This window comes from Mustela erminea, chromosome 5 (assembly GCF_009829155.1).
Source record: "Mustela erminea isolate mMusErm1 chromosome 5, mMusErm1.Pri, whole genome shotgun sequence".
Lineage (NCBI taxonomy): Eukaryota > Metazoa > Chordata > Mammalia > Carnivora > Mustelidae > Mustela > Mustela erminea.
The window spans coordinates 88796667-88824378 of NC_045618.1; the positions used below are offsets into that span (position 1 = coordinate 88796667).

The window sequence follows — 27712 nt, forward strand, 5'->3', positions numbered from 1 at the left end:
TCGCCATCAGTTTCCACAAGGACTTTTATTTGCTTCACATCCCACTGTCACTGGACCTCCCAGATTCCTGTCCCTCTTCATATAACATTCCTCTTCTTCATGGCATCAGCTGAGGAGTGAATGTGAAGTTTGCCACACATCCTTAAGTACCCTTTACTTCAAACAAGAGCCCCAGACCTGTCTCCATAGAGATATCAAATTTCCTAGAATGACATCAGCAATAGCAACATAAGGCATTCCTCAACAAGAGCAATTTGAGTATCAATCCTTGAACAGAACCACCTTTGCAGTGGTTGTGGGATCCAGCACCATATGCCAGGAGACTCACCTACCTGTGAATTGAGAAGCCATACAGACCTTGGTCCCAGCTGTAGATCCCACAGGGGCCCATGAACCAGCTTCAGCTCCTTCCCCCGATCATCAGGAACCCCCGGTAAACACTGTCTTAGTTAATTATCCACAGACAAGACAGCCTTTGAGGAAGTCTGGTGTCCACTACAGAAGTTCTAGAACATCAATAGAACACACAAAAAATATGACTTTGGATGCACTGCAGAGGATTTGATAACAAAAGCAGAAGCAAAGAAAGCAAAACTAAGTAGAATTACATCCAACTAAAAAACTTTTGCATCAACAAAATAAAAAGGTGATGGAAGAAAATATTCTATGGGAATGGAAGAAAATATTTACAAACCATCTATCTGACAAGGGGTTAATATCCAAAATATATAAAAAACTCAATAGCAAAAAAAATTATTTTAAAAGTGGGCAGAGTATCTAAATGAACACTTTTTTTCAAAGAAGCCATACGAATGACCAACAGGTACCTCAAAAGATGCTTGACATCACTAATCAGGGAAATGCAAACCAAAATTACAATGAGATGTCACATCACACCTGCTAAACTGGTTATTATCAAAAAGACAAGAAACAACACATGGTTGTGAGGCTCTTGAAAAAAAGGAGTCTTTGGGCACGGTTGGTAGAAGTGTGAATTGGTACAATTATGGAAAAAAGGGAGGTCCTCAAAAAATTGAAAATTAAATTGCTATATGATCCAGTAATCCTACCTCTGGATATGTTCACAGGTAAAACAAAATTACTATTCCAAAAACATATCTGTACTCCCATGTCTATTACAGCATTATTTATTATAGCCAAGACTTAGGTGGAAACAACCTAAGTGTCTGTCAACAGATGAATGGATAAAGTGGAATATTATTACTAAGCCATGAGAAAGAAGGAAATTCTGCCTTTTATAACATGGATGGATCTTGAGGGTATGGTGTTATTAAGTGAAATAAGTCAGACAGAGAAAGACAAATATTGTACGTTCTCGCTTATATGCAGAATCTAAAAAAGCTGAACTCATAGAAATAACGGAGTAGAATGGTAGCTGCCAAACTATCATATGATTTCCCTGATATGAGGAAGTGGAGATGCAACATGAGGGATTTGTGGGGGTAGGAAAAGAATAAATGAAACAAGATGGGATCGGGAGGGAAACAAACCATAAGTGACTCTTAATCTCACAAAACAAACTGAGGGGTGCTGGGGGGAGGGAGGTTGGGAGAGGGGGGTGGGGTTATGGACATTGGGGAGGGTATGTGCTATGGTGAGTGCTGTGAAGTGTGTAAACCTGGCGATTCACAGACCTGTACCCCTGGGGATAAAAATACATTATATGTTTATTAAAAAATAAATTAAAATAAAATAAAATTTTTTAAAAAGAATGTTAGCGGTCGAGAGTTGGGGGTTGGGGGAAATGGGAAGATGTTGGTCAAAGGATACAAACTTGCAATTAGAAGATGAGTAAGCTCTAGAGAGCTAATGCACAGCAAGGTGACTATTGCTAAGATTACTGTAGAATGTATCTGAAAGCTGCTAAGAGAGTAGATCTTAGAAGTTCATATAAGAAAATAATTGTAATGGGATGCCTGGGTGGCTCAGTCATTGGGCATCTGCCTTCAGCTCAGTTCATGATCCCAGGGTCCTGGGATCGAGTTCCGCATCAGGCTCTCTGCGCGGAAGGGAGCCTGCTTCCCCCTCTCTCTCTGCCTCTCTCTCTGCCTGCCTCTCTGCCTACCTCTCTCTCTCTCTCTCTCTCTCTGTCAAATAAATAAATAAATAAATAAAGTCTTTTTTTTTTTCAGAAAAACAGTATTCATTATTTTTTCACCACACCCAGTGCTCCATGCAATCCGTGCCCTCTATAATACCCACCACCTGGTACCCCAACCTCCCACCCCCCCACCACTTCAAACCCCTCAGATTGTTTTTCAGAGTCCATAGTCTCTCATGATTCACCTCCCCTTCCAATTTACCCCAACTCCCTTCTCCTCTCTAACACCCCTTGTCCTCCATGATATTTGTTATGCTCCACAAATAAGTGAAACCATATGATAATTGACTCTCTCTGCTTGACTTATTTCACTCAGCATAATCTCTTCCATGTTGCTACAAAAGTTGGGTATTCATCCTTTCTGATGGAGGCATAATACTTCATAGTGTATATGGACCACATCTTCCTTATCCATTCGTCCGTTGAAGGGCATCTTGGTTCTTTCCATAGTTTGGCGACCGTGGCCATTGCTGCTATAAACTCCTGTTTATAGCAGGGGTTTATAGCAGCCATTGCTGCTATAAACAGGGGTACAGATGGACCTTCTTTTCACGACATCTGTATCTTTGTGGTAAATACCCAGGAGTGCAATTGCAGGGTCATAGGGAAGTTCTATTTTTAATTTCTTGAGGATTCTCCACACTGTTCTCCAAAGAGGCTGCACCAACTTGCATTCCCACCAACAGTGGAAGAGGGTTCCCCTTTCTCCACATCCTCTTCAACACATGTTGTTTCCTGTTTTGTTAATTTTGGCCATTCTAACTGGTGTAAGGTGATATCTCAATGTGGTTTTAATTTGAATCTCCCTGAGGACTAGTGATGATGAACATTTCTTCATGTGTCTGATAGCCATTTTTATGTCTTGATTGGAGAAGTGTCTGTTCATATCTTCTGCCCACTTTTTGATATGCTTGCCTGTTTCATGTGTGTTGAGTTTGAGGAGTTCATTATAGATCCTGGATATCAACCTTTTGTCTGTACTGTCATTTGCAAATATCTTCTCCCATTCCATGGGTTGCCTCTTTGTTTTTTTTGACTATTTCCTTTGCTGTGCAGAAGCTTTTGATTTTGATGAAGTCCCAAAAGTTTATTTTCACTTTTGTTTCCTTTGCCTTTGGAGACATATCTTGAAAGAAGTTGCTATGGTTGATATCGAAGAGATTACTGCCTATGTTCTCCTCTAGGATTCTGATGGATTCCTGTCTCACGTTGAGGTCTTTTATCCATTTTGAGTTTATCTTTGTGTACGGTGTAAGAGAATGGTCGAGTTTCATTCTTCTATTTATAGCTGTCCAGTTTTCCCAGCACCATTTATTGAAGAGACTGTCTTTTTAAAAAGTCTTTTTAAAAAAAAAAGAAAATCATTGTAACTACCTGCAGTGATAGATGTTACCTAAACTTATTGTGGTAACTTCACACTGTATCTGTGTGTCCAATCATCATGTTGTACACCTTAAACATATACAATAATGTATGTCAATTATATCACAGTAAAATGGGGGGACAATGAAGACAAATTCAAAGAATGAGACAAACAATAAGAGACTCAACTATAGGAAACAAACAGGGTTGCTGGAGGCAGTCGGTGAGGAGATGGGTGATGGACCTTAAAGAGGGCACCTGATGTAATGAGCACTGATAAATCACTAAACTCCACCTCTGAAATTAATAATCTATATAATTATTTTTAATTTTAAAATAAATTAAAATTTAAATTTAAAAGCGTTAACAAAGTAGATCTTAAATGCTTTCACCATGAAAAAGAAATAGTAACCATGTGAGGTAATGGAGATATTTACTAACCCAATTATGGTAATCATTTCATAACGTATAAGTGTATCAAAAAATAAATAAGAAATATCCCACTTTTCATGGGGCACCTGTGTGGCTCAGTGGGTTAAGCCTCTGCCTTCGGCTCAGGTCATGATGTCAGGGTCCTGGGATGGAGTCCTGCATCGGGCTCTCTGCTCAGCAGGAAACCTGCTTCCCACCCCCGCTCTCTCTGCCTACTTGTGATCTCTGTCTGTCAAATAAATAAATAAAATCTTTTTTTAAAAAAAGAAGGAAAGAAATATCACACTTTCCTGGGGGCTTTCAAAGGCAAGGAACATTACATGACAACAATGCAAACAACTTAGTGTCAAAGATTAGACATTAGCAAAAGTCCTCCAGTCACCCTTCCACCAGGAATTTCTCACTGGCTACACTGTCCATATTTTCCAGAGTCCTGACACATAGCCTAATCTCTCCTCCTCCTTGTCCCCCACATTCCTTTTCTTCTCTATTCTTCTTGGCTTTACTCCATCTTAAACTACACAGTCTTTATAAGCATATAAGATTAACTATTTCTTTATTTCCTTTTCCCCTCCAACCCATGAGAGTCTACTCCCAACTGCTTACCAAACTATTTTTCTAAACAACGCACTTTTCTTCAAAGAAGAACTCAAGATTTGGCTTATTAGCGACAGAACTAAAATAATTCAGTACTTTATAGCCTGGAATTGAGTTCTTCTTTTGGAAGGAAATGTCTTTGTTTAGAAAACTTTGATTATGGATTGCCTTTGTATTATTTCAGAACATATTGTGATTTGTGTTTCATAGAACTTTTTGAATTATGAATTTTATTTTTTAAAAGATTTCATTTAGAAAGAGAGAGAGAGCACACATGTTGGGGGGCAGGGCCGAGGGAGAGAGAATTTCAAGCAAACTGTGCTCGGACCATGGAGCCCCATGCAGGGCTCAATCTCACCACCCTGAGATCATGATCTGAGCAGAAATCAAGAGTCCCAAAATCCACAGTCAGACGCTTAAGTGACTGAGCCACTCAGGTGCCCTGAATCGTGAATTTTAAAAAGAAAAGATAGATGCAAACTGGCATTTCACGGTAGGTAAATGTTAGGAAGTACACGTCAGGAAAAATAAATTAGTCGCTTGTGTAACCTTCATATGACCCAGGACTTCATACAGTTCCCTCACCCCTCACCTGTGGGTACAGGAGGTATCCCACCCATGATTAGATCTGCAGTTTGATAGCTCAAAATTCTCTGCAGAATTTCATCTCCTTCACGTCTCCCACCACACGAACATACCTCCCCAGGTTGGTTCCACATCAGGGACTTCGAGGAGTCTGCTCAGTGGTGCCTTCAACAGCTTTGGTAGAGCAGGTTGTGGACTGTGGTCACAGAATCACTGAATTCCCTGCTGCCCACAGGGCACCACGTTCAACGCCACTGCGCTCTAGAACAGGGTACTGATGTCCCATGCAAACCATGACCCACAAAATCATCCCTCTCCAGCCCAGTAGGGTGGCATTGACTGTGCTATGACACTCAGACTATCCACTCTGACTGACTCAACGTGAGCCAGCATGACATCTGTTTCATGCATTCCCTGCTCCTTCCCAGTGCTCAATTTCTCCTTAAAGGCTTGGGCCCCCTTTTAGAGGAGTTTCTAAGCAGACCTGCTTTCCTCGTGCAAATAGGACCCTTTTATGATTTCATGCTCAAACCTTTCCCCTCTGGAGTGCACATGTGCCACTGTGATGACTAATCCCAATGTCACTTCCTCAGGGATGTTGTAGACCAAAGATACTTCCCATGGGCCAAACCCAGCCTGCTGCATAATATTGTGCATAAAGTTTTATTGAAATACGGTCACACCAGTTCACTTTCATATTGTACATAGCTGGGGCACCTGGGTGGCTCAGTCATTAAGTATCTGCCTTTAGCTCAGGTCATGATCCCAGGGTCCTGGGATCGACCCCTGCATTGGGCTCCCTGATTGACGGGGAGTTGTCTTCTCTCTCTCCCACTCCCCTGTTCGTGTTTCCTCTCTCGCTGCCTCTCTTTCTGTAAAATAAATAAAATCTTTTTAAAATTTTTTAAAAATTAAAAAATTAAAATAAAAACATGTTGTCTATAGTTGTTTTTCACTACAATGCCAGAACTGAATAGTTTAATACCGAAAGCCTGTAGTCCGCAAAAACTAAAATATTTACCTTTTGGGCCTTTACAGTAAATGTTTGTTGACTGCCACCATGGAAGAAAAAACAGACCAGTGCTCTTCTTCAGCTGAGCCAGCATAGTTTGAGAAGGACCCCCTTTGTGCACACAGATCAGCAACCACCATATAAGAATCAAAGGATAAAATACTATTGTAACAGATGCCTGGGACCCTGTGATCATGAAACCTAGACTAACAGACATCATGAAAATTTGCATGAGAATGAGAAGCCCCAAAATTGGGATTATGACTCTTTCTGGGTGAAGGGAAAAGAATGTGCTCAGGGAGGACTAGAGAGGATTTCAACTGCATTTAGAATAATGGTTTCTTCGGTAGAATGGGGAGTACAAAGGGATTCGTTTCTTTAAATGTGCTAGGTATCTTCCAGATCCTCCCTTCCCTTCCTCCCCAATTCTCCAAGCCATGAGAGGCTAACCTATGTGGACTGCGTTAAAGGGCCCCTTTTCCTCCCACCTTCTGACTGGGACTGACAGATAAGGAGCTCCAGAGACAAGTGAAGTCAGGGTATTTATTCTCCCAACTTCCTGAAAAATGAATACAACCCTTGCCTGAAAGCCACAGCTCCCAACAGGAGATCGCCACACAACCCTCTCTGTTTTGAGTAACTGCTCTGTCCCCTAACTTCTTGAGTTAGCTATCTATTGCTGCATAACACGTGGCCCCAAAACTCAGCAACTTAAAGCAGCAAACATGGATTATCTCACAGATTCTGAGAGCTTCTGCCTCAAGGTCTCTCACAGGACTGTCATCAATGTGCCATGTGAAGTTGTGGTTTCACCTGGAGGCTCAAGTAGGCAAAACCCACTTCCCCCTCACTCGTATGGTGTCACAGTTGGACTGAGGCATCTCTGAGTTTCTCATCATGAGGATCTGTCCACAGAAAGTTCAAACCATGGCAGCTGGCTTCCCTCAGAGCAAGTGAGTGAGACATCAAGAAAGGCAGAATTCAGACTTTTCATAACTTAATCTCAGAAGTGACATTCCGTTACTTTCAGTATGTTCTTGAATAGAACATACAAAAGCAGGTGACTAGGTTAGCCCACACCAAAAAGGAAGGTAATACACAAGGGCAACAACATCACACTTAATGGGAGGGACGCATCAATGGGGGAAACTTACAGACTCCATACCACTCTCCTGCAAGCCTAAGGAAGTAACCAGCTGTTACTAGCCATGGGTTATTGAAACAGTCATCCAGCTTTCCTTAAACTCTGGTAAACAGTCCCTCATTAAACTCTCCTCAGATTTTTCTCATTTTTTATAGGGCCCTGACTTGTACTTAAAATTGTTTTGTAAGTTGGAAGCATTTCTTGCTGAAAATATTTTTAAATATATTATAAATATAAAAGCATCTTGATCATAAGATGTGACTAAAATAAACATGTACTTGTTTAACAAAACTTTTCTACAAAACCTTATTTAATAATCACAATAATGGATTTGGAGATATATAAAAGGAAAAACTAATGAATAACATGAAGTAGCCTTCCTGACTATCATAGTCCAAGAATGGCATTGCCTAAAAATAATAAATTACTTCAAGAAGGGTTTGGATAAATCATTATGTTTAATCTGTTTTCATTTCTGAAATCTCCCAATGTTTTGGATATATTTTCTAATCTTTTGAAATGGCATTAATTTGCCCTCCTATATAAGTCCCTTTGCTTCACTATTAGAAAACAGGATTAACTATATGGGAGACTAGTGGTTTGCTTCTTAATATGCTCTGTAGCTCCTTCATCTTGTAATAAACCAGTTTTGTGAAGCGTGTGCTTTACAAAAATCACTTTAAATAGTCTTATAAGTCAGGAAGTACAGGGTACTCTAAACTTACAACATAATATTCTATTCATAATCCTAATTTCACGTGAAATCAACTTCAAAAATGCCATTAACGTCCATAATAAAGTACAAAAGGAAACCAGCTACAAATTAAGCTTGGAAATGAGGGAATCAAAGACTAATGTTCAGAAAGTTTGAGGGCCACAAGAATAATATTTGAAAGACTTGGGGCTGAGATTTCATTTTTCCAAACAGCTCAGTGTGAAAGAAAACAGTAAAAGTAACCCAAGCACAGCTTTGAACAAGTAAGAAAATGGAGGTACTCGGCCAAGATGAGAAAGAAAAATAGGTTCAAATCAATTATAAGTAATTCTAAGCTTTCCTTGGACCTTACATGAGAAATGGAATTTGTTCTGATAAAACAGGGAAAGATAAGAAAAAAAGAAAATGAGGAACCAGAAAGAAAGATAAGCTAAAAATAATGGAAACTAATCATAACATCTGGGAAAATTCAGACGACCTTTATGAGAGCAGAGGCACAAATTCCACTGAGACTAATTACCGTATTTTCAACTTTGACTTTACAAGAAGTATGAATCTTGAGAGTAAGATAAATGTTTACCTTTAATGAAATGATTTTAGGTAATAATGCATTACTGTCTCGCAGACAGGTTGAAAAAAATTTCTCCTTTACTAACACTTTTGCCAGTACTCGACATTTTCATCAATCACTGCCATACTTACTAATCTGAAGTTTAGTACTAACGCTAAAATAATTTACATTTTTATTAAAATGCTTACTTTCCAAGGGAATTATTTTTATCCCAGTAGTATCTCTCATGCTCTGAAAAAGAAATAGGAAGCAGCAAGGCTTTACCTGTTGGCTCAATACTTATAGACCCCAGGATTCCCTCCCTTCTCTCCTCCACCCAAAAATAATTCGCCAAGCTAGAGTAGAGACAACTCATTTCTGGAATGTCTAGTATTCGACTAGATATACAGACATAATAGCAAAAGGCTAAATCTTAAATAGATGGCAGTTTTCATCCTCAGTCATTGGATGAGTTAATGAATTTCCTACTTTTCTACTGAAGCTTGAGGGGAAAAAAATGACCAATCACTTTGGGAAAATATTGGTGTTTATGAAATACACTCTTTGACTACTTGTTTACTACTTGTAAATCAAGGAAAATTTCCCAAATGGGTATCATTTTATAACTTGGAGAGTAACTTTTAAATCTAATAATTGCTTACATTAAAATTAATTTATCACATTAAATACCAAGTACATAACTCCAAAAACTTGACTTGTCCACTGCAATCATCTGAAAAAGTTTATTCTTTTTCATTTTACAGTGAAAAAATTCTTCCAAATCTTAGGAGTAATGCATGCAATAAATGTAAATGGCCATTTAAATAAAATTCCCTGAGGAAGCTCCTTCCCTGGCAGGGATGCCTCACTACTTTATGTTTATTAGTGGGCTGTCGGTGAGTAAATGCCATCAATACTAATAAATCATTATGTTTAGAGGGATCGTGGTGATAATATCAATGTCCTAAGTACATCACTTCTTCCATTTGTATTAACTCATTTCATGTATGCCTCATTACTTCTTTTTCCCCAGTTACTCATTGAAAGGGGGCATCATCTACTTAATGTTATGAAAAAAAAAAATAGGTCACAAATAAATGAAAGTCAAAGACTTGTAATGGGAACAAAAACCGTCCTCTGAATGTCAGTGTTAACTTTCCCTTGATTAAAAAGAAATCCAATATAATTTTTAACCTGAAAAGAAACTTTGCTTCAAGTATAATACATTTGAATTATGTAGCGCTCTTGTCCCTTACAGTTCAGAGCTCCTCATTACCCAGAGAGAGATGACTGAACTACAGAATAATAAGCTGACATATTTGAAAGGAAATGCTGTACACTTGATTTAATCAAAAGATTATAAAAATGACATTATCAGATCTTACAGACAAGAAAAACAACTTGTTTAAAATTGGACATCAAACAAAAATCATACAATGGAATTCCATTATAACTAGAAGAAAAATTTTTAATATCCACCTCTTCATTCTACAAATATTGGCTCAGTAGATACTTACTGAAACATGCCCTGTGCTAGACAGTGTGCCGAGCACTGGAATTGTATAGAAAAATAGGACACAGTCTCTGCCCTCATGATGCATAGAGTCTACAGACAAAAGAGTTAAGTAGACACATTCTGCCACACTGAGAGATAAGGGCTTTAATAAAGGTATACATTCCAAGACTGTTTCTAATTACTATTGTAATAGAGATGTTGTCTTAATCTGTTGGGGCTACTGTAACAAAATACCACAAACTGGGTAGCTTATAAACAACAGAAATTTATTTCTCTTCCAGAGGCTGGAAGTCTGAGATCCGGGAGCCAGCATAGTTGGGTAAGTGCCCTCTTCTAAGTTACAGACTTCTAATTTTATCCTCACATGGTGGGGATACAGGGTCAAGGGAGTTCTCTGAGTCTCTTTTATATGAATACTAATCCCATTCATGAGGTCTCCACTGTCATAACCAAATCACTTCCTAAAGGCACCATTTACCATGGCCCTGGGGAGTTAGGATTTCAGCATATGAATTAGGTGGAGGGGACAAACATTCAGACCATAGCAAGCGTGTTGCAGTCGCTTTTTAAAAAGTATAGGTGTTTCTTAAAAGCTCTATTGGATAATAATCTCCTCTTGGAGATGAGGAAAGGAAAACAGGTCTCAGCTTGTTTTGAACATTTTTCTGCCATATACGATTGACATCACTTGTTTTGAAAGAGAAATAAAAGACATTGACATTATATAAACCTCATGAGAAAACACTGACTTGATGAACAAGACCTGACAAAATATAAATTAGGATGGTTTTGTTAACCTAACTCTATCTCCTTGAGCAATTAGCCTCCTTCTTTTGTGTTTTAAAGAGAAATTAATAGGTAGGAGACAAGCCCACCCCATTCTACCCCACAGCATAGGTATAATAGACGAGTTCAGACGGACCAGTCAGGAGTTAACATGAGTGTGTGCATGGAGGAAAGAGATGGGGAGCATTATGAAGTCTGAGTCCTGATCACCTAAACCTCTCCCATTCCGATTATTTCTAATCCTTGGTTCTCTAACATCCCCTAATTTGGAGTTTGGGGCTGGGGAGACAGAGATTACACATCAGAGTTTGCCTCCTGTCAGATACTTCTATCTTGAGGGGTAAGGGTGCACTGGCTCACCCTTAAAGTTTATGGTCCTGATCAGGAGGGGCAAACAGGAGGTGGATCTCTCATACCACCAGCTCAACTAGTTGTTTTGCAACTTTGTCAAACAACTGGTGGAAAGAGTGCTCAGATTGGTCAAAACACATAAATGAATTAAACAACTTAGAAAAACTTAGCCAGAAGCCATTCTGCAATAAGCACTTAACACATTGCAAATGTATTCCTCTCACCAGAATCCATTTCACAGAGGGTAAGAACTAAGCCTTTCATCATTATGTCCTCAGCATTTGGTACCAGCTAGTCTTCCCCTTCACTACTTGACTAGTGTTGAGTGTGTGAATAGTGAGTTTCCCTAAGAGAGTCATAGTAAAGTCAAATACTGGCTTCTGGTTTCCTTATTTTATTTTTAACTGTTAAGTATATAAAATGAAAAAAATAAAGAGCAACCCCACTCTTTTTTTACTTTCTACTTAAATTCCAGTTAGTTAACATACAGTGTTATGTATGTTAACATTTCCATACAACACCCAGTGTTTATCCCAACAAGTGCCCTCCATAATCCCCATCACCTATTTAATGCATCCCTTCACCAACCTCCCCTCTGATAACGATCATATTGTTCTTTGTAATTAGGAGTCAGTTTCTTGTTTTGTCTCTCTGTTTCTCTCTCATTTTTTCCCTTTGCTCATTCATTTTGTTTCTTAAATTCCACATATGAGTGAAATTATATGGTATTTGTCTTTCTCTGACGTATTTTGCTCAGCATAATTCTCTCTAGCTCCATTAATGTCATTGCAAATAGCAAGATTTCATTCTTTTTATGGCTGAATAATATTCCACTGTATATATATACCAACTCTTCTTACCCATTCATCAGTCAATGGACACTTGGGCCACTTCCATACTTTGGTTATTGTAGACAATGCTGCTAAAAACATCGAGGTGAATGTATCTCTTTGGTTTATTATTTCTGTAAGGACAGGACTACTTCTAACCCAACTAGCCATGCTATCAGGGAGTGACCTTAGGATGGCTCTATGGTGTGACCCACCACCATATACCAGGATGCAATTTTTATGAATGGTCTCAACCGTATCCATTAAGGTTTATTCAAAAAGGAAGATGATTTGATAATCTTCTCTTTGCTACTGATATAACATATGGATAATTTCATACACACTCTTATGGCTTCTGGACATATTCGAATGGACTATAGTCAGAATGTGACCAACATGGATACTTAAACTCCTACTCTAATTATCTCCTTTTTTTTTTTTTTTTTTTTTTACTTTTCCCTTAAGAACCATGGTGAGCTATGAAATTCTCCACTGCTAACGTAATCTGATCAGGGTGCCTTTACCATCTTGTATCTAGCCCCCATCTTCTAGCCCAACCCCATCCCAGGACCTAAAAAGTTTCCAGAACACAGTAAATCTCATTAATATTTATCAGATGACTGGCATTTCTTAGTAACCAAATATGTTATGGGGGGATGAATACATATTCTTAGAAATCCTTACACACTGGAAAAATTAAGAGGCCATAGTATGACAATTCAGATGGAGTTTACACTTAAGAACTGAGTAAAGAAAACCAAATATCTCATTATCTGAAAGGAACTGTTGAAGTCTGCTACAAATGTATTTTTATTATTTTTATAGGGTTTCTTCAAAACTTTACCCTGTAACATTTTTAATTGAGAAAAAAGCTGCTTAAATCATCAAAATTTAACTGTCCATTTGCTCAAAGAAGATATTTATGTAGTTGTTTATTTATTTCTCCAATAGGAATAACCAGTTCACAGCATGCAGAATGTAGTTCTTTTGATGGTATTTCAATTCCTATGTATATCTAAAAGGTAAAAGTATCTGGCACTTCATTGGAATTTTATTGAATTTTTTTATTCTGTCTGGGCACATTATGGTTATCAAGTTCTTGTTGCCACACTATACATATAATTCATATCCACACAGATGAGAAATTGGGTTAACCACAGTTCATTTTTTTTTTCTTCAAGAGTGAAGTCCTTTAAACATTGGAACAAGAAATCTATATTTTAGTTTATTATTCAGCATGGCTTCTAGTTGTTTCCATTCTGAATTCTACATTACAAGTAAATCAATTCTAATTTTCTCAAAACCAAAATTACTCAGGAAAAATTTTAGTGGTAGAAAACATTGATCCAGCATGAAAACTGAAATCATTTAAAATTCATTACCTGATCTGTTCCTTTACTCATTCAATATTAGGAATAAAATAACTCTTTATGCCCTCCAAAATTATATGCCAGTGAGACTGAGTGGTTTCATCGTTCTTTTTACACTGAAGACTCCTTTTTTTCAAGCATAGTTATATGCAAGACAGGAATGGCTTTTCAAAAAACACAATTATGTTAAATAATTATTTAATAACTATAATTCAAACTCTCTCAACTTTTGGTCAATATTATTGATTTGGTGAAACCACAATGGATTTTTTTATGTTAAGTGGAGCAGTCTAAATTTTTCAGCATAGCTTAAGCTTTTTTTATAATCAGTCTTGAGCCCACCTGTTATAATTAGATTGGGGGGCTCTAAAATATGTTAAATTTAGCATAATGTTTAGTTCTAAATTTCTCTTAATTCTAATAACCTACAGATATATTATCTAATGTATATATTCATGTATATATTAGGTATCTCTTTGTTTTTTTAAAAGATTTTATTTATTTATTTGTCAGAGATAGAAAGCACAAGTAGGGGACAGAGAGACACAAGCACAAGCAGGAGAGTGGCACGCAGAGGCAGAAGCAGGCTCTCCACTGAGCAAGAAGCCCAAAATGGGACTCTGATCCCAGGACTCTGTGATCATGACCTGAGCAGGATGGCAGACCTTTAACCAACCGAGCCACCTAGGCATTGCTATTAGATATCTCTTTGACATATATAAGAGTAATTCTTATCATCGTATTTTATTGAGGGAGAAAGTAAAAGACTAATGATTTGTAAAAATTAGTGTGAAATATCTTACACCAAAATTAGTTTCAGCTATTACAGTAACCTGAAGTTCCAAAGCATTAACATTTTCAATTGCTGTAGAGATCAAGTTTAGAGACTGTGCCTTCAATGCATTCAAAAACACACATTGATGCTGCTGACCAATATAGTGAAAGGAGAAAATGCAGGTGTTGCAACAAGTTAAGATGATGGGTCCAGATTGGGAAATATTGAGTGTGGGACCAATAGAGAGACATTCAGGTGAGTTACCCTATATATGGACTCCTAGACACCAGTTAATCATGAAGGCACCTGGGACACAAAAGCAAATCCCAGTAGGGAACAAAGAGGGGAGTAGATAGCAGTATCTGCCAGGCTCCAGTTAGGGCACAGAAACCATACTAGTTATTTTTAATAGAGAGAGTTCAATATAGATAATCATTAGCTACATACTGAATAGCTAAAAAGGCAAAGAGAGAACTCTTAAGATATGACAGAGGTAACAAGGGCACGAAGCCACTATCCCCCTAGAGGGAAGGGAGTGGGATTACTACAGTTTAGAAGCTCTGTGGAGCCTGACTGTGCCTGGGACACAAGATCCCTGAAGAGGGCTGTTGTTTGCCAGGTGCTTGCGTCTCTGAAGAGGGAGGACAAGATTAATCCTGCCAGTGTTAGAGAAACTGCAGACTGCCTTCAACTGCCCCTGCCAGGATAGAACAAGGCAAGGATGACCCCGATAAAATTCAAAAGTGCTCATACATCCTGTGGGATGACAAGTCCCCTGTCGGCAGAGCCCGGCATGCAGACTCAGACCAAACAGAAATGTGGTTTTTAGACTCTGAACCTCAGCACGACAGAACAGGGTACAGAAGGATGAGAGATTTGGAGCTGAGAGAGACAAGAGCTTAAAAACTGACACATAATGGTTTATTGCCATTGGAAGTAAGAGATTCAAAAACGTCTTGAGAGAGGAAATTGAATTGCATCATGGATGCATTTATTTAATATCACAATGTGTCAAGCATGCCCTTAAACACTTTAAATCCATTAGCTCCTTTAAATTAATCCTCACAATGACCATTTGAAGTAGATGTTATTATTCCCAGTTTACATATTATTAAAAAAAACTGAGGTTCAGGGAGGCTAAGTAAATGGACCAAAGCTATATAGTTAACAATTCTACATGTCTAAACATTTCTTTTCCTTTATAACTTGAAGTAGTGGTTCTCAAACTATGGTCTGTGGAAACTTTGAGCTCCAGGAGTTACCTGGGGTGCCACAGTAGGTCTGACAACCAGCCGAGGCTGGGCTCCCACCCCTGCTTCAAAGTGCAACCGCCCTACTTCTATCCATTTCATAAACGAAGGGGATTCAGACGAAATGTAGGAAGCTATGTAAGATTTCTCTTGGAAATAAGGAGTTTGGTGCTGAAAAATCTTGAAAACCTCTTCCTCAAAAGCAGGCGAGGTGTTTTGTTTTGTTTTGTTGTTTAGTTTTGTTTTGTTTACCCTGCAGAGTGGCTCCTGAAGAATTCTAATTTTTCTCCTATTCTAGTTTGACTCTCAGATGAAGGGCAGGAATTGTTTTTCTAATATTCTACTGGTACCATCTAATGGATCCTTTCCTAAATTGATGCCTCCTGTGAAGAAAAGATGTTTTTAATTTATCCCAGAGTTTGACAGGCCCTCTGCATTCTGTCTCTTCCCTCAAGACCAAATCCCGGAAGAAGCTTCCTCTCCCAGCCAGCTCCAAAGTCACCTGCTCACTACCTCTTCCATTTGCATGTGACTTCGCCATATTATAATTCAACCTTCCATGAAGTCTCTGGGGCTCCTCCGAGTCTAAAGTCATAATACATATGTAACAATTTTAAAATAAAGCTGCACAAAGCAGTCTACAGGAACCAAGATCCATCTGCTTCCTTCCAGCAAGCCAGGAATGTCAGATTGCAGCACAAAGGGAAGCAGTATAAAGTAATGTATCTTCATTTCACAGAACTTTGCATTAAGTCAAATCCAGGCATTAAATGAGGGGTTACTAAGGAGTAGTCGTCCTTGACCTAGCATTGGTAAATCTTTTCCATTTATAAAAATGAATTTTATTTCAACTGAATCTAGTATTTCAGTTATTATGTGAAAGCTATATATGATTATCCTTTGGGAATGAGGTAGGATATACAGATTGTAAAATTTAGGTCATACTTGTAATTAGTTACTAATAGGCACATAAAGAAAATCTTTGTGCATCTTAGCTTTGTCAGAGAACTTCCGCAAGTAATCAAAGAGCCATAATATGACATTGGGTAAGGATGCAAATTAATTTTAAGCCATGTGGAGCCATTAAGAATGAAAATGAACATGCCATGGAGAATTAAGGGCAATTAAAAACACTTATGGCTTCTTAATATGTACAAAGCAAACTATAACATTTTATCATCATAAAGCAACTAGTCTTCATAATATTCAAATGCCCACATAAGAATTAGAGTGAATACCTTAAATCAAAAGAAAACTATTTCTTAGAGTTACCAAAATACTTTTCCTGATCACTCACATGAACTAAAGAACGAGTCTTTACCCAGGAGAGGTATCTGGATCCAGAGATATTTGGTGTTGAGCCCCACATCACACAAAAAGGTAAAGAGAAAGAATGGCATATAGGTCTTCGGACTTCTACTACCTTATACATAACATCTAGCACAGCAAACCAACCTAGTAACATGCTTGCCTTTGCACACTAGTGTAAACATATGTTCATGGCTGCACACAGGCTCTCCTTATAGCCTACATATAAAAGAACCATAAAAATTTTAAAATTATTCCAGAATATGGCATTATGAAACTATAAACTATAGCTAAACTTAATTTTGTTACATATGCCTTTTTCACATTCTGTCCAATATTATTTTATTTACATACACCTCAATTTCATTATTAGACTACAAACTTCTGGGGAGAAAGGACCATACTTTATATTAAGTATAGTTTTTGTCCTCCTCAGAGAATTTAATAAAATGTCTTCCACATATGTTTTCAGTAGGTGGAATGAATTATAATTCAAGCATAACTATACCACAACTCTTTTAAGACTAAAACAAATTTAACTGTTTTTACATAGAAGTCAACTAAGGCAAGATATTTTATGAATTTACGAAGGCAAGCTAATCTAAGAAGTCAGATCTAAACTGTAAAATCGAACATAACAATGAGTGTTTTTGCAATTTAGAAGCCTCTTCATAGGTTTCTGTTTACCCATTACCTCTGTTTTAGGTAGCTTTCAGTGTGATTAATCCTACAGTCAGAATCCTAGATCAATGCACATCAGCATACTTGACATTTGCACTGAGCCACAGCTAGATTCATAATAAAAATGCATTGTGTGAATGAATGAAGGATGCCATCACCGAGTAGCCGAGTGACACCAGAAAGATGCTGATCCATGTGGCTCAGGCTCCAGGCATTGATTTCTACACCAAGTAAGATTATCAATTGTTCTCCAGCTCCTTCAAGTCTCCCCACTCATCTGAAAAGCAGGCAGGTCACATGCTAAATCACTTACATCCCTATCAGCCTACAGAAAGAGCTAACTTGCTGCCACTGAGGCTGCAGTAAATTGAGGTCTTACTTTCATAGCCAAGTTCCAGTTCAGAACCCAGGAGCTTCACTCACCTGAACGCCATTGTAGAGAAGAATTACTCCCTTGTGCTAGACACATCATTGATTCTTCTTCTTTCATTTTCCCACTGTGAGATCAGTGAGCATCTGGAATTTCCACTGCCAGCCCAAAAATGAATGAATGAGCATTCTACCCAGGAAAGTATAAGTTGTATATAACATATATCATCTCTGGACTTTCATAATATAGAATGTTTTTCATATTACATTCTCCAATCCCATTTAAACCCTAGAGTTAACAACTTTTCACTACTTAAAATTTCATTTAAAGATGAAAAAAGAGGAGCTTGGCATTTCTGAACATACAGATATAAAAGCCATCTCTATTTTTAGATTCCCTATTGGAAGTTTATTTAAAAAAAAAAAAAAAAAAAAACTTTGACTTTTCATTAAACCTGGGCCTTGCCTTTTTTTAACCTAATATGCAAGAATCACTGTAGCCTATGTGTCCTACATAAAGCCATATTCAGTATTTCTCACAAGCTCTCCTGATAAAAAGTTTGACTGTGTGTATTTAAGTAATAAACGAGCAAAGGGGTTAAGGAACTAACATAATATCGGTAAATGAATCCTTCTCCAAAGCAAATTTGAACAAATGCCACTTCACTACACATATTACCTCCTTATCAAAATTATGTCAAGGACAGTTTGAAAAACCATCCAAAATCTTCTCCCCGAGCTCAGCTCAAGCCATCTGAACTGCAGCGTATCCTTCCCCATCTTCCGTGCTGTACTCTCAAGGTGCTCACTTTGTCTCATGCCACATAGATGTTCTGGAAGAACCACTCTTTTCTGATATTTTCCTACAAAGCACAGCACATTAAAATGAAACTAAACACAAGGAAGAATGCAAATGGTTTTTAAGTTTGGGAGAGAATCACACATAATATAATCTGGAGCTCTTCTGAACATGTACAGACCTATCCTCATGGTTAGATTTGTCTCTGTTACACTTAATAAATTAGTTACTATTCACAAAAATAGAATCCTACACTACCCCACAAAGACTTGTTTCTCCACAAGGAAGCTTTGAAATAGAGGAAAGGAAGTATGACTGTTAGCTGCTATGACAGATGGCAGAATGACATTCCAACCAGGCATAGCTGTGATTAATACACATGCAAACATCCATTCAATAGAAAAATCTCTACAGCACCAAATAGAAATTCTGACCAAATCATGGGTTGTTATGACAAGCCCTCATTATTTTTATAACCCCAGAAACTGTTACCCAGTTGGAATCTAATGGTTCAGCCATACCTCCTGGAGGTAAAATAAGGATAGATGTCCCTCCACATTGATACATTCATGATCATGTTCTCTGAAAATGGCCTCTCTGAGCCCAGACAGCTCTATTTCTGTTACACAGTTGTGCGAATCATGGTTGGTTGGACAAAGGATGGATGTTCAGTCCAACTAGCATGATCACATTTCTTTTTGTGTGTGTGTGAGTTAGATAATAACTTTTATTCATAAAATAACACTTTTCCAACAATTACTGCATCAAAATAAACTTGTAAGTCAATGGAAAGAATTATTATTCAAACCACATAGAGGTGGAAACTGAGTCTCTGCATAGCTGTGATCTTCAGCAATAATCAACTTAGTGAAAATGCAGCCCCAGTTCGTCCCCTCCACCATGTTGCTAATGGATAGAAGTAATCGCTGTGATCCACACATTGAGGAGCAAAGACACGAATGCTGAGCTTTTGCACCCAGCTGTGGTCTGTGCCCTTCTGGCCATCTAATGAAATCTGCTCCTTTTGTCTCTTTATATATTACCTATAAATCCCTCCTGTTCTCTGATTGTACATGATCACATTTCTTCAACTGAAAATTTGGAACTGGAATCAAGTAGCCAGTCAGCAACATGCCAACCTGAGTTCTGTGGGGCACCTTGGAAAGTGAGTCAGTGATGGGACTGGCTGGAGAAGAGGGGAGATGGAGAAGAGACTTGGTGGTTTTCTAGTCCTTCTAGCTCATTTTCAGAGTCCCTGCCGCATTCCTTCTCAGGATATGTTCCTTCCCCCTACTATAAATTCCTCTGTGTTCTTTAATTCCCCATAAGTTAGAATGTTTTCTGAAACCCAAAGGCTTAAGTAGTCATACACCCATACATTAAATTATTGTATTTCTAAATTTTGTATTTTCTAAATATTGTATTAAATCTTGTATTTCTATTTATGCTTGCATAGGCCTATAGCTCATCTTCTCATCCAAAGTATAAGCTCCCTGAGAATGAAGATTATTTTTTTTTTTAACTTGAGTATAGTTGACACACAATGTTACATTAGTTTCAGGTGTACAATTTAGTGATTTGATAAGTTAATGCATTCCACTATGCTCACCACAAGTACAGCTACCATCTGTCCCATTACACTATTACAATATCATTAACTGCATGCAGTCCTTATGCTCTGCTTTTTACTTCTGTGAGTTGCTCATTCCATAACAGGAGGCTTATATCTCCCTCTCCCCTTCACCTGTTTTTCCCAATCCTCCATCTCCCATTCTCCCCCATCCCCATCAACCACAAGTTTGTTCTCTATATTTATAGTTCCGATTCTGTTTTTTTTTTTAATTTTTTTAAAAATTCCATTTATGTTTGGAATCATATAGTACCTGTGCCAAGACTATCCTTTGTACTCTTTACATGCACATACCACATACAAACATATAATACATGATTATGCAAGTATACATTTAACATATTACTTGAATATAGCAATATACTGAATATAATGAGCCAACTTTAAGTGTGGGTCAATAACTACAGTTCTATGTTGACATCTTTTTTCCTTTTTTATTCAAAAATGTTATTGTTTATAATTATGATCCATTGTATGACCCACACACAATACATATGTTGTTTTTGGAGTATTTCCTCAGTATTTGCAGACATCAGGAATTAACCCCCGGCTCTGTTTTGTAACTTTTAGCTGACAGATTGTGTTGTGTGCTGTTCCTTATATGACTACTGCAACTAGACCATGTTAAAATGCAAACGAAGAAAACTGAAGTGTTCCTCTTGGGAGAAGAGATACACAGCCTTGAGGGTCATTAAGACCCTCTTCCCTTCGGGTCACCTTGGTGGCTCAGTGGGTTAAAGCCTCTGCCTTCAGCTCAGATCATGATCCCAGGGTCCTGGGATTGAGCCCCACATCAGGCTCTCAGCTCAGCAAGGAGCCTGCTTCCCTTCCTCTCTCTTTCTCTCTCTCTCTCTCCCTCTGCCTCTCTGCCTAGTTGTGATCTCTGTCTGTCAAATAAATAAATAAAATCTTAAAAAAAAAAAAACCCTCTTCCTTTGGAAAATAAGTTCACGTAACCCAAATAGAAGTTCAACTAAGTGGGACGCCTGGGTGGCTCAGTTGGTTAAGCAGCTGCCTTCGGCTCAGGTCATGATCCCAGCGTCCTGGGATCGAGTCCCACATCGGGCTCCTTGCTCAGCAGGAAGCCTGCTTCTCCCTCTGCCTCCAGCCTGCCACTCTGTCTGCCTGTGCTTGCGCTCTGTATCTCTCTCTCTCTCTCTCTAACAAATAAATAAAAATCTTTAAAAAAAATAAAAAATAAAAAATAAAAAAAAAAAGAAGTTCAACTAAGTGACTCCACTGCTAAAGAGCACATGGTAGGAAAGAAAAGAGCTAGCTTTAGGGATCTTCCAGCGTTCTTTCTTAAAGTACCTTTCCAGACTCTACCCACCACCTCTTCTCCTGAAGTTGCCTATTTGGGGTGGACCCCTCCAGTTCTAGTTGTATTATCTAGCCCCAAAGTGACCAGGAGCAGATCTTTGCTTATTCATGTGAGGGTCCTCATATCTTTCTATTCCCAATAACAAGAGTCAATGTTCTCATTAGATCAGGCAGCAATCTCCTAGCAGTATTCTTTGGTTTATCTCATTTCTTTTCAATTTGTCTCCCATAATACTACCGGTTCTAAAGTCCTGTGTATGTGGATCACTCCTTCACTCAAAAATCAGTCTTTGGCTCTCAGAGGGCAAAACTGAACCCATTCACCCATTTCACTGAATTTCCTACTATGTGCATTCATTCTTTCAATGATGTATATCATTCATCTGTAAGGGCAGGCATTTGCTAAGCACGAGGAACACAGCGAGGAATACAGACAAGTTAACAGGATGCAGGACCATTGTGATGAGCAGGGATTTTTTTAAAGATTTGACTTATTTATTTGACAGACAGAGTTCACAAGTAGGCAGAGAGGCAGGCAGAGAGAGGGGGAAGCAGGCGCCCTATTGAGCAGAGAGCCCGATGTGGGGCTTGATCCCAGGACCCTGAGATCAGGACCCAAGCCAAAAGCAGAGGCTTAACCCACTGAGCCACCCAGGTGCCCCTGATGAGCAGTTTAATAGAGAGACACACATGGTGTTAAGAACAGAAGACCTACCAAATCCAGTCTGGATGGGTTTATCAGAAAACATGTCCTGGAAGAAATGATACCAAAAAACGAAATCTAAAGGGCAAGAAGTTATTAGGAAGGCGCTGATGAGCAAGAAAGTAGCCTTGGGAGGTATGCCTGGGTGGCTCAGTCAGTTAAGCATGGACTCTTGATTCTGGCTCAGGTCATCTATCAGGGTCATGGGATCCATCCCTGAGTTGGGCTTCACACTCAGTGTGGAGTCTGCCAGAGATTCTCTCTCTCCCTCTGCCTCTGGCCCTCCCCCTGCTCTTGCTTTCTGTCTCTCTAAGATAAACAAATAAATCTTTTTTCAAAAGAAAGTGTAAAGAGAGAAAAAGAGAAAGGAAGAAAAGAGGAAAGGAAAAGAGAGAGAGAGAGGAAGGAAGGGAGGAAGGAAGGAACAAAGGAAGGAAGAAAGAGAAGGAAGAAAGAAGCCTTGGGAGAACAAGGGGTCAGAGAAATGGAGCAAGGGGTCGGAGAAAGAGGAGTAGTCTAGGGAAGAAGACATATGTGCCCAGGCCAATCAGCGGATGGGGCAGTGGAGAGGAAGAAAAGTGAAAAGATAACTAGAATCAATAGGACGTGATAACAAATTAGATGTGGGAGGGAAGGGAGGGGGGCAGAAACCAAAATGACTACCAGATATTTAGCATGAGGAATGTGCGCACAGTAATGTCTTATAACACAGTGGATAAAAGTATTTCATAAGGTGTGGGGTGCAAGCGTGGCTGGCTCAGTCAGTTGAGCGTACAACTCTCGATTTCGACTCAGGTCATAATCTCAGGATCATGAGATCAGCCCCTTGTCGGGCTCCGTGCTCAGTGTCAGGGGCGGGGGGACGTATGCTTGAGAATCTCTCGCCATGTCTCTCTGTCTCTGCCTCTTATGTTCTCTAAGTAAATAAATAAATAGTATTTTATAAAGTTCTGAAGTCTAATGAGAATTTTTGGTCATTATGGCATCTTGGGTACAGATAAGAACATTTTAAAAGTTGAGCTCTTGAGAAGGATGAATTAATATACTTAACAGAAGGATGTGCACCAAATAGCTAACATTTCCTAAATTAGGACGGTGGTTTTTTTACTCATCTATATATTCTAAATGTTTTGATATGAACACACATTACTTTTTGACGTGAAAAATATAGGGGTATTTTAAACAAAGTATTACTTAAAAACCATATATATGCAAATACGTGTGTGTGTGTGTGTGTGTGTGTGTGTGTGTGTGTACATATGTTATATTAAGGCTTATATGCGATAGGAGGATGAGGCAAGTTGTACGAAAATATGACAATTTTTACATTGTTCTGGGACCAATATGATCCCTATTTCTTGTTTAAAAAAAAACAAAAGAATTTCACTTTTGTAAAAATACAAATGAAGTAGCACCATCTGGCATTCAGATTGAATTCATCTGGTGAAGTGTAGCAAAGTAATATTTCAAGGCTCACAACATCTACTCCTATGTTCCCTATGGTGTTAACTTCAAGCTCCATACTGAAGAAAGCAGTAAGCAAGGCTGGTGTTCAGGGCCTAGCGTAACTCATCAATAGTGCTGAGAAATTAAGGCAAAAATCTCTCTCATAAAGATCATGAACGTAATTATTTGAATTTATTCTCTTCTACCCCCAGGCCTTCTGGCTCATAGAAGTCAAGTTGTTTTACCATTAGAGGCATGACTGTGTTCTTTTTATTTGTTATTTGCTGCCTTCATCTCACAGGGCTTGAGGTCACTACAGACCTTTAGCTCCCCATTAAAAATGAGGAAAACAGGGCACGTGAGTGGCTCCGTCAGGTGAGTGTCTGCCTTCGCCTCAGGTCATGATCCCAGGGTCCTGGCATCGAGCTCCACATCAGGCTCCCAGCTCAATGGGAGGTCTTCTTCTCCTTCTCCCTCCCACCCCCCTTCTCTCAAGTAAACAAATAAATAAAATCTTTAAAACAAAAAATGAGGAAAAGGGCATATTCTCACTTCACAATATTCAGCACTTTGAAAAACTAAGTAATGTTATTTCTATCAGATAATGGCTCTGAGGAAGAGCTAGTGACGATCAGCTGACTACTCAGTTTGGCCTCCATGGCAAATGCAAACTACCTACTCACCAAACAGGTTTCGTGTCCTTCTGGATGCACAGCTCTACTGGGTGCAGCCACATGGCTTGTTGGATGAGGACGGTGACAGTGGAGATGGAGAAAAGCGATGGATCTGAGGTTAGAATCACCGGGACTCAGTCACAGACTGCATGTGGAAGATGAGGAGAGAAGGCCGTATCAAAAATGACTTTCAGATATCTAGCCTGAGGAGCTACATGGACAAGAGGGTCCTGTAATGACATATAGAAAAGTACTAGACTGATAAGGGAATCATGAAGTGTAAGGAGAATTTCAGTATGACATTGTGACATGGGTGACAACAGTGGAACATGAGCAAAAATTGTTTACCACTTATCATCCTGGTCTGTAAAAACCACCCACTACCCCCATACATTGTCTTTCTCCACCCACTGACTAAATGCAGACAACTCCCGGCCCCCGTATCTGGCGGAGACATTAAAAAAAAAAAAAAAAAAAAGGAAGATGGGTCTTTGAATAACCACGGAAGCTACACAGTTTCTCATGGCCACTCCGACAAATTACCACATATGAAGCGGCTCAAAACAACACAAATGTATCCTCCCACATGTCTGGAGTCAGTAGTCCTAAACAGCTCAGCAAGGCTGCATCCCCTCTGGAGGCTCTGTTTCCTTGTCCTTTGTAGCTTCTAGAGGCTGCCTCCATGGCTCTTGGACCCAACTGCCATCTTCAAAACCAGCAGCAGAGTATTTCAGTCTCTCGCTTGGTTCCTCTACCTCTGTAACGCCATGGCTTCTGGGACCATCCTATGCTTCCCTCCTTCCCTTTTAATAACCCTCGTGATTACATTGGGCCCATCCAGATAACTCAGGATAATCTTCCCATCTCAAACTCTTTAACATAGTAACATCTTCAAAATCCCTTTTCGATGTAAGGCAACACATTCACAGGCTCTGGGGATTGTGACACAGGCATTTTGGGGGGTGTGGGTGGTGAAATTATTCTGCTTACAACAGGAAGTACTTTGTACTTCACGTGAGTGAGAGAAAAACAGGTACTGCATTAATCCATTAACTTCAGGGGTTTATCTCTTACTAGCTGGTATTGCTTTAACTAATAGCATTTATAAATCCAACAGGAAACATCTGTTCCCTAGCAGAACTGTAATTAGGATAGCAACTACACCTTACTCCCTTTTGTTACTAAAAAACTGCCCTACAAGTACCATGTTATAAATGTTTATAATGGTGGTAATGGCATCACCTTAATGATAGCTAGAAATAGACTAGGAGTAGATCAGATTTTATTTTAGCAAATAGTTTCTGTCTTTACCTATGTTAAAACTTTAATCAGAACTTTTAACACCTGAGGGAAAATTAGCTATTTTACATCTTTACTTTCTTTGCCTGAATTATTTCTAGTCAAGGTGCTGCCAAGAAATAAAATGGTACAAAAAGAAACAAGGACATACAAAGATACAAGATAACGTATAGACAAGGTTCAAATAGTCACACACTTAAAGGGGTTTTTTCCCTCCCTTTCATGAAATATTGCTTTGAGGTCAAGTCAACCCCAATGTCCACGGACTTTACTTTGTATAAACTTTGTACTGCCATCATAATTGGGTTATCAACAAATGTTGTTTTTATGAGAAGAAAACTAAAGGATGAGGTAGGTCATGTTCCCGCTAGACATTCATCACCAGCAAATTCCTTATTACTCTAATGACTATTCACTGGGAAAAAATTTTAATGCGCTTTCATGTTTTCCAATTTAAAAAAAGAATCAGAGTTTAATGCAAATGCATTTTTAACATTTTTCTGTGCTTTAGGGGAGCTGCTTTTAGGAGGGAAATGTAATGAATGTTTTTAATCATACTAAAATGGTTTGCCCAGAGTGTGTGGTTTAATTCAACTTCTCAATGACAACAAAATAGAAGAGACTAAGCACATTTATCAGCCAGGGTTACTCCTTCTCAACATGGTTACCAATTGCTTAAATATATTTGGAAGATAAAATTTATTTCAGAAAACAAGAACAAAGAAGCCTACCTGGTTAATTTTCACCATCTTTTTTTCCCCACATAGATCTATACGGATCATTGCCACTCTTCTGAGAACACCCAACCTCATGACTCCGAGCTGTTCCCATCCTCAAAACACACCTCACCTATCCCACAGATGCATTCCTTTCCCCTTTTCCCTAGTTTGTTCTTATGTGCCCTTCAGGTTTTCAATAAATTCTTAATGTCATCGATGAAAATGTCACTGCTGAGAAGATTTAAGTCCCATTGTTCCACTCAGGCCTTTAACTGCAAAGTAAACAACCTGCTTTCGATAAGCTTGTCCTCAGATTTAAACTGAACAGAAATCAAAGAATAATTTCTGTGCCATTTCTCGTTTCCTTGATTTGAATCATGCTCTTGGAGATGCCGTCTAAATAACTCCTTAAAGATGTTCCAATTGCCTTATCGTGTCCACATCTCCTCACTGCTTTCAAAAGTGCCACGGCCAAACCTCCATGGTATTAAATAATGCCTTTCTCGTCTCAGTCCGGAAGACAGGGGTTATCATGGGGAAGCAGATTTGAAGACTACAATAAGGAAAAGTGATAGACACTTTCCCACACCATGAAGAATTGATCTGTAAATGCTGACTGGTTCTTGAGAAGGAAAGAATGGATACAGAACATAAATTATCTGAGAGAAGGATTTTCTCCCGACTTACATCTACTGCCACTGCAAGATATCTGTACAACAGACATCCATAACCTTAAAGAAGTTCCTAGAAAATGAAATATCTGATCATTATCACATGTTCTGTCATTAAAGATGCTTCAGAATATATGTGAGCAGTTATAAAATACCATAATTCCAAGTTTTCCTTTTTTAAAAAAACTCACTAACTGGATTTTGGAAAATGCAACGGAAGGCTGATGCAATCTACTGGGTAATTTGTGCACAATCCACCTGCCACCATTCTAGTAATTTTAAGTAGTCCACCTGCCTACCCACTTATTCTGGTTCTCTGTAGCATCCATTTTCTGGCCTATTTCGTGAAAAAGAAAAGGTATTACCCAAATGTTCTGGACAGCAGGATGAAGCAATAGTGAATGTAGGCAGCGAATCCCAATAAGTACGCCATCCAGTTCTGCCTGGCTTATACCTCTTTGGGCCCCCCCGAGCAACATTCCCTCTGTTGTCTCCAGGACTCTGTTGTCTTTGCACTCTGGGATAATGTGACCAGGAAGCTCCTATACCTGGCAAAAATTTAAACATAGCAGTTATAAAGTAGCTCCATAACTCATCAAGAATAAAAAAATACTCTTTAGGGTATTAGGGAGGGCACGGATTGCATGGAGCACTGGGTGTGGTGCAAAAACAATGAATACTGATACACTGAAAAGA

At 38.8% G+C, this 27712-nt stretch overlaps 1 long non-coding RNA gene across 1 annotated transcript; it reads right to left on the reverse strand.

Annotated features, from left to right (window-relative positions):
- Positions 1-373: 373 nt before the first annotated feature.
- Positions 374-27480, reverse strand: LOC116590001. The gene is made up of 3 exons (XR_004285477.1): positions 27382-27480; positions 24337-24472; positions 374-506 (listed from the first exon to the last, which is right to left on the reverse strand). It is a non-coding gene; the product is annotated as an uncharacterized LOC116590001 (long non-coding RNA).
- Positions 27481-27712: the final 232 nt, after the last annotated feature.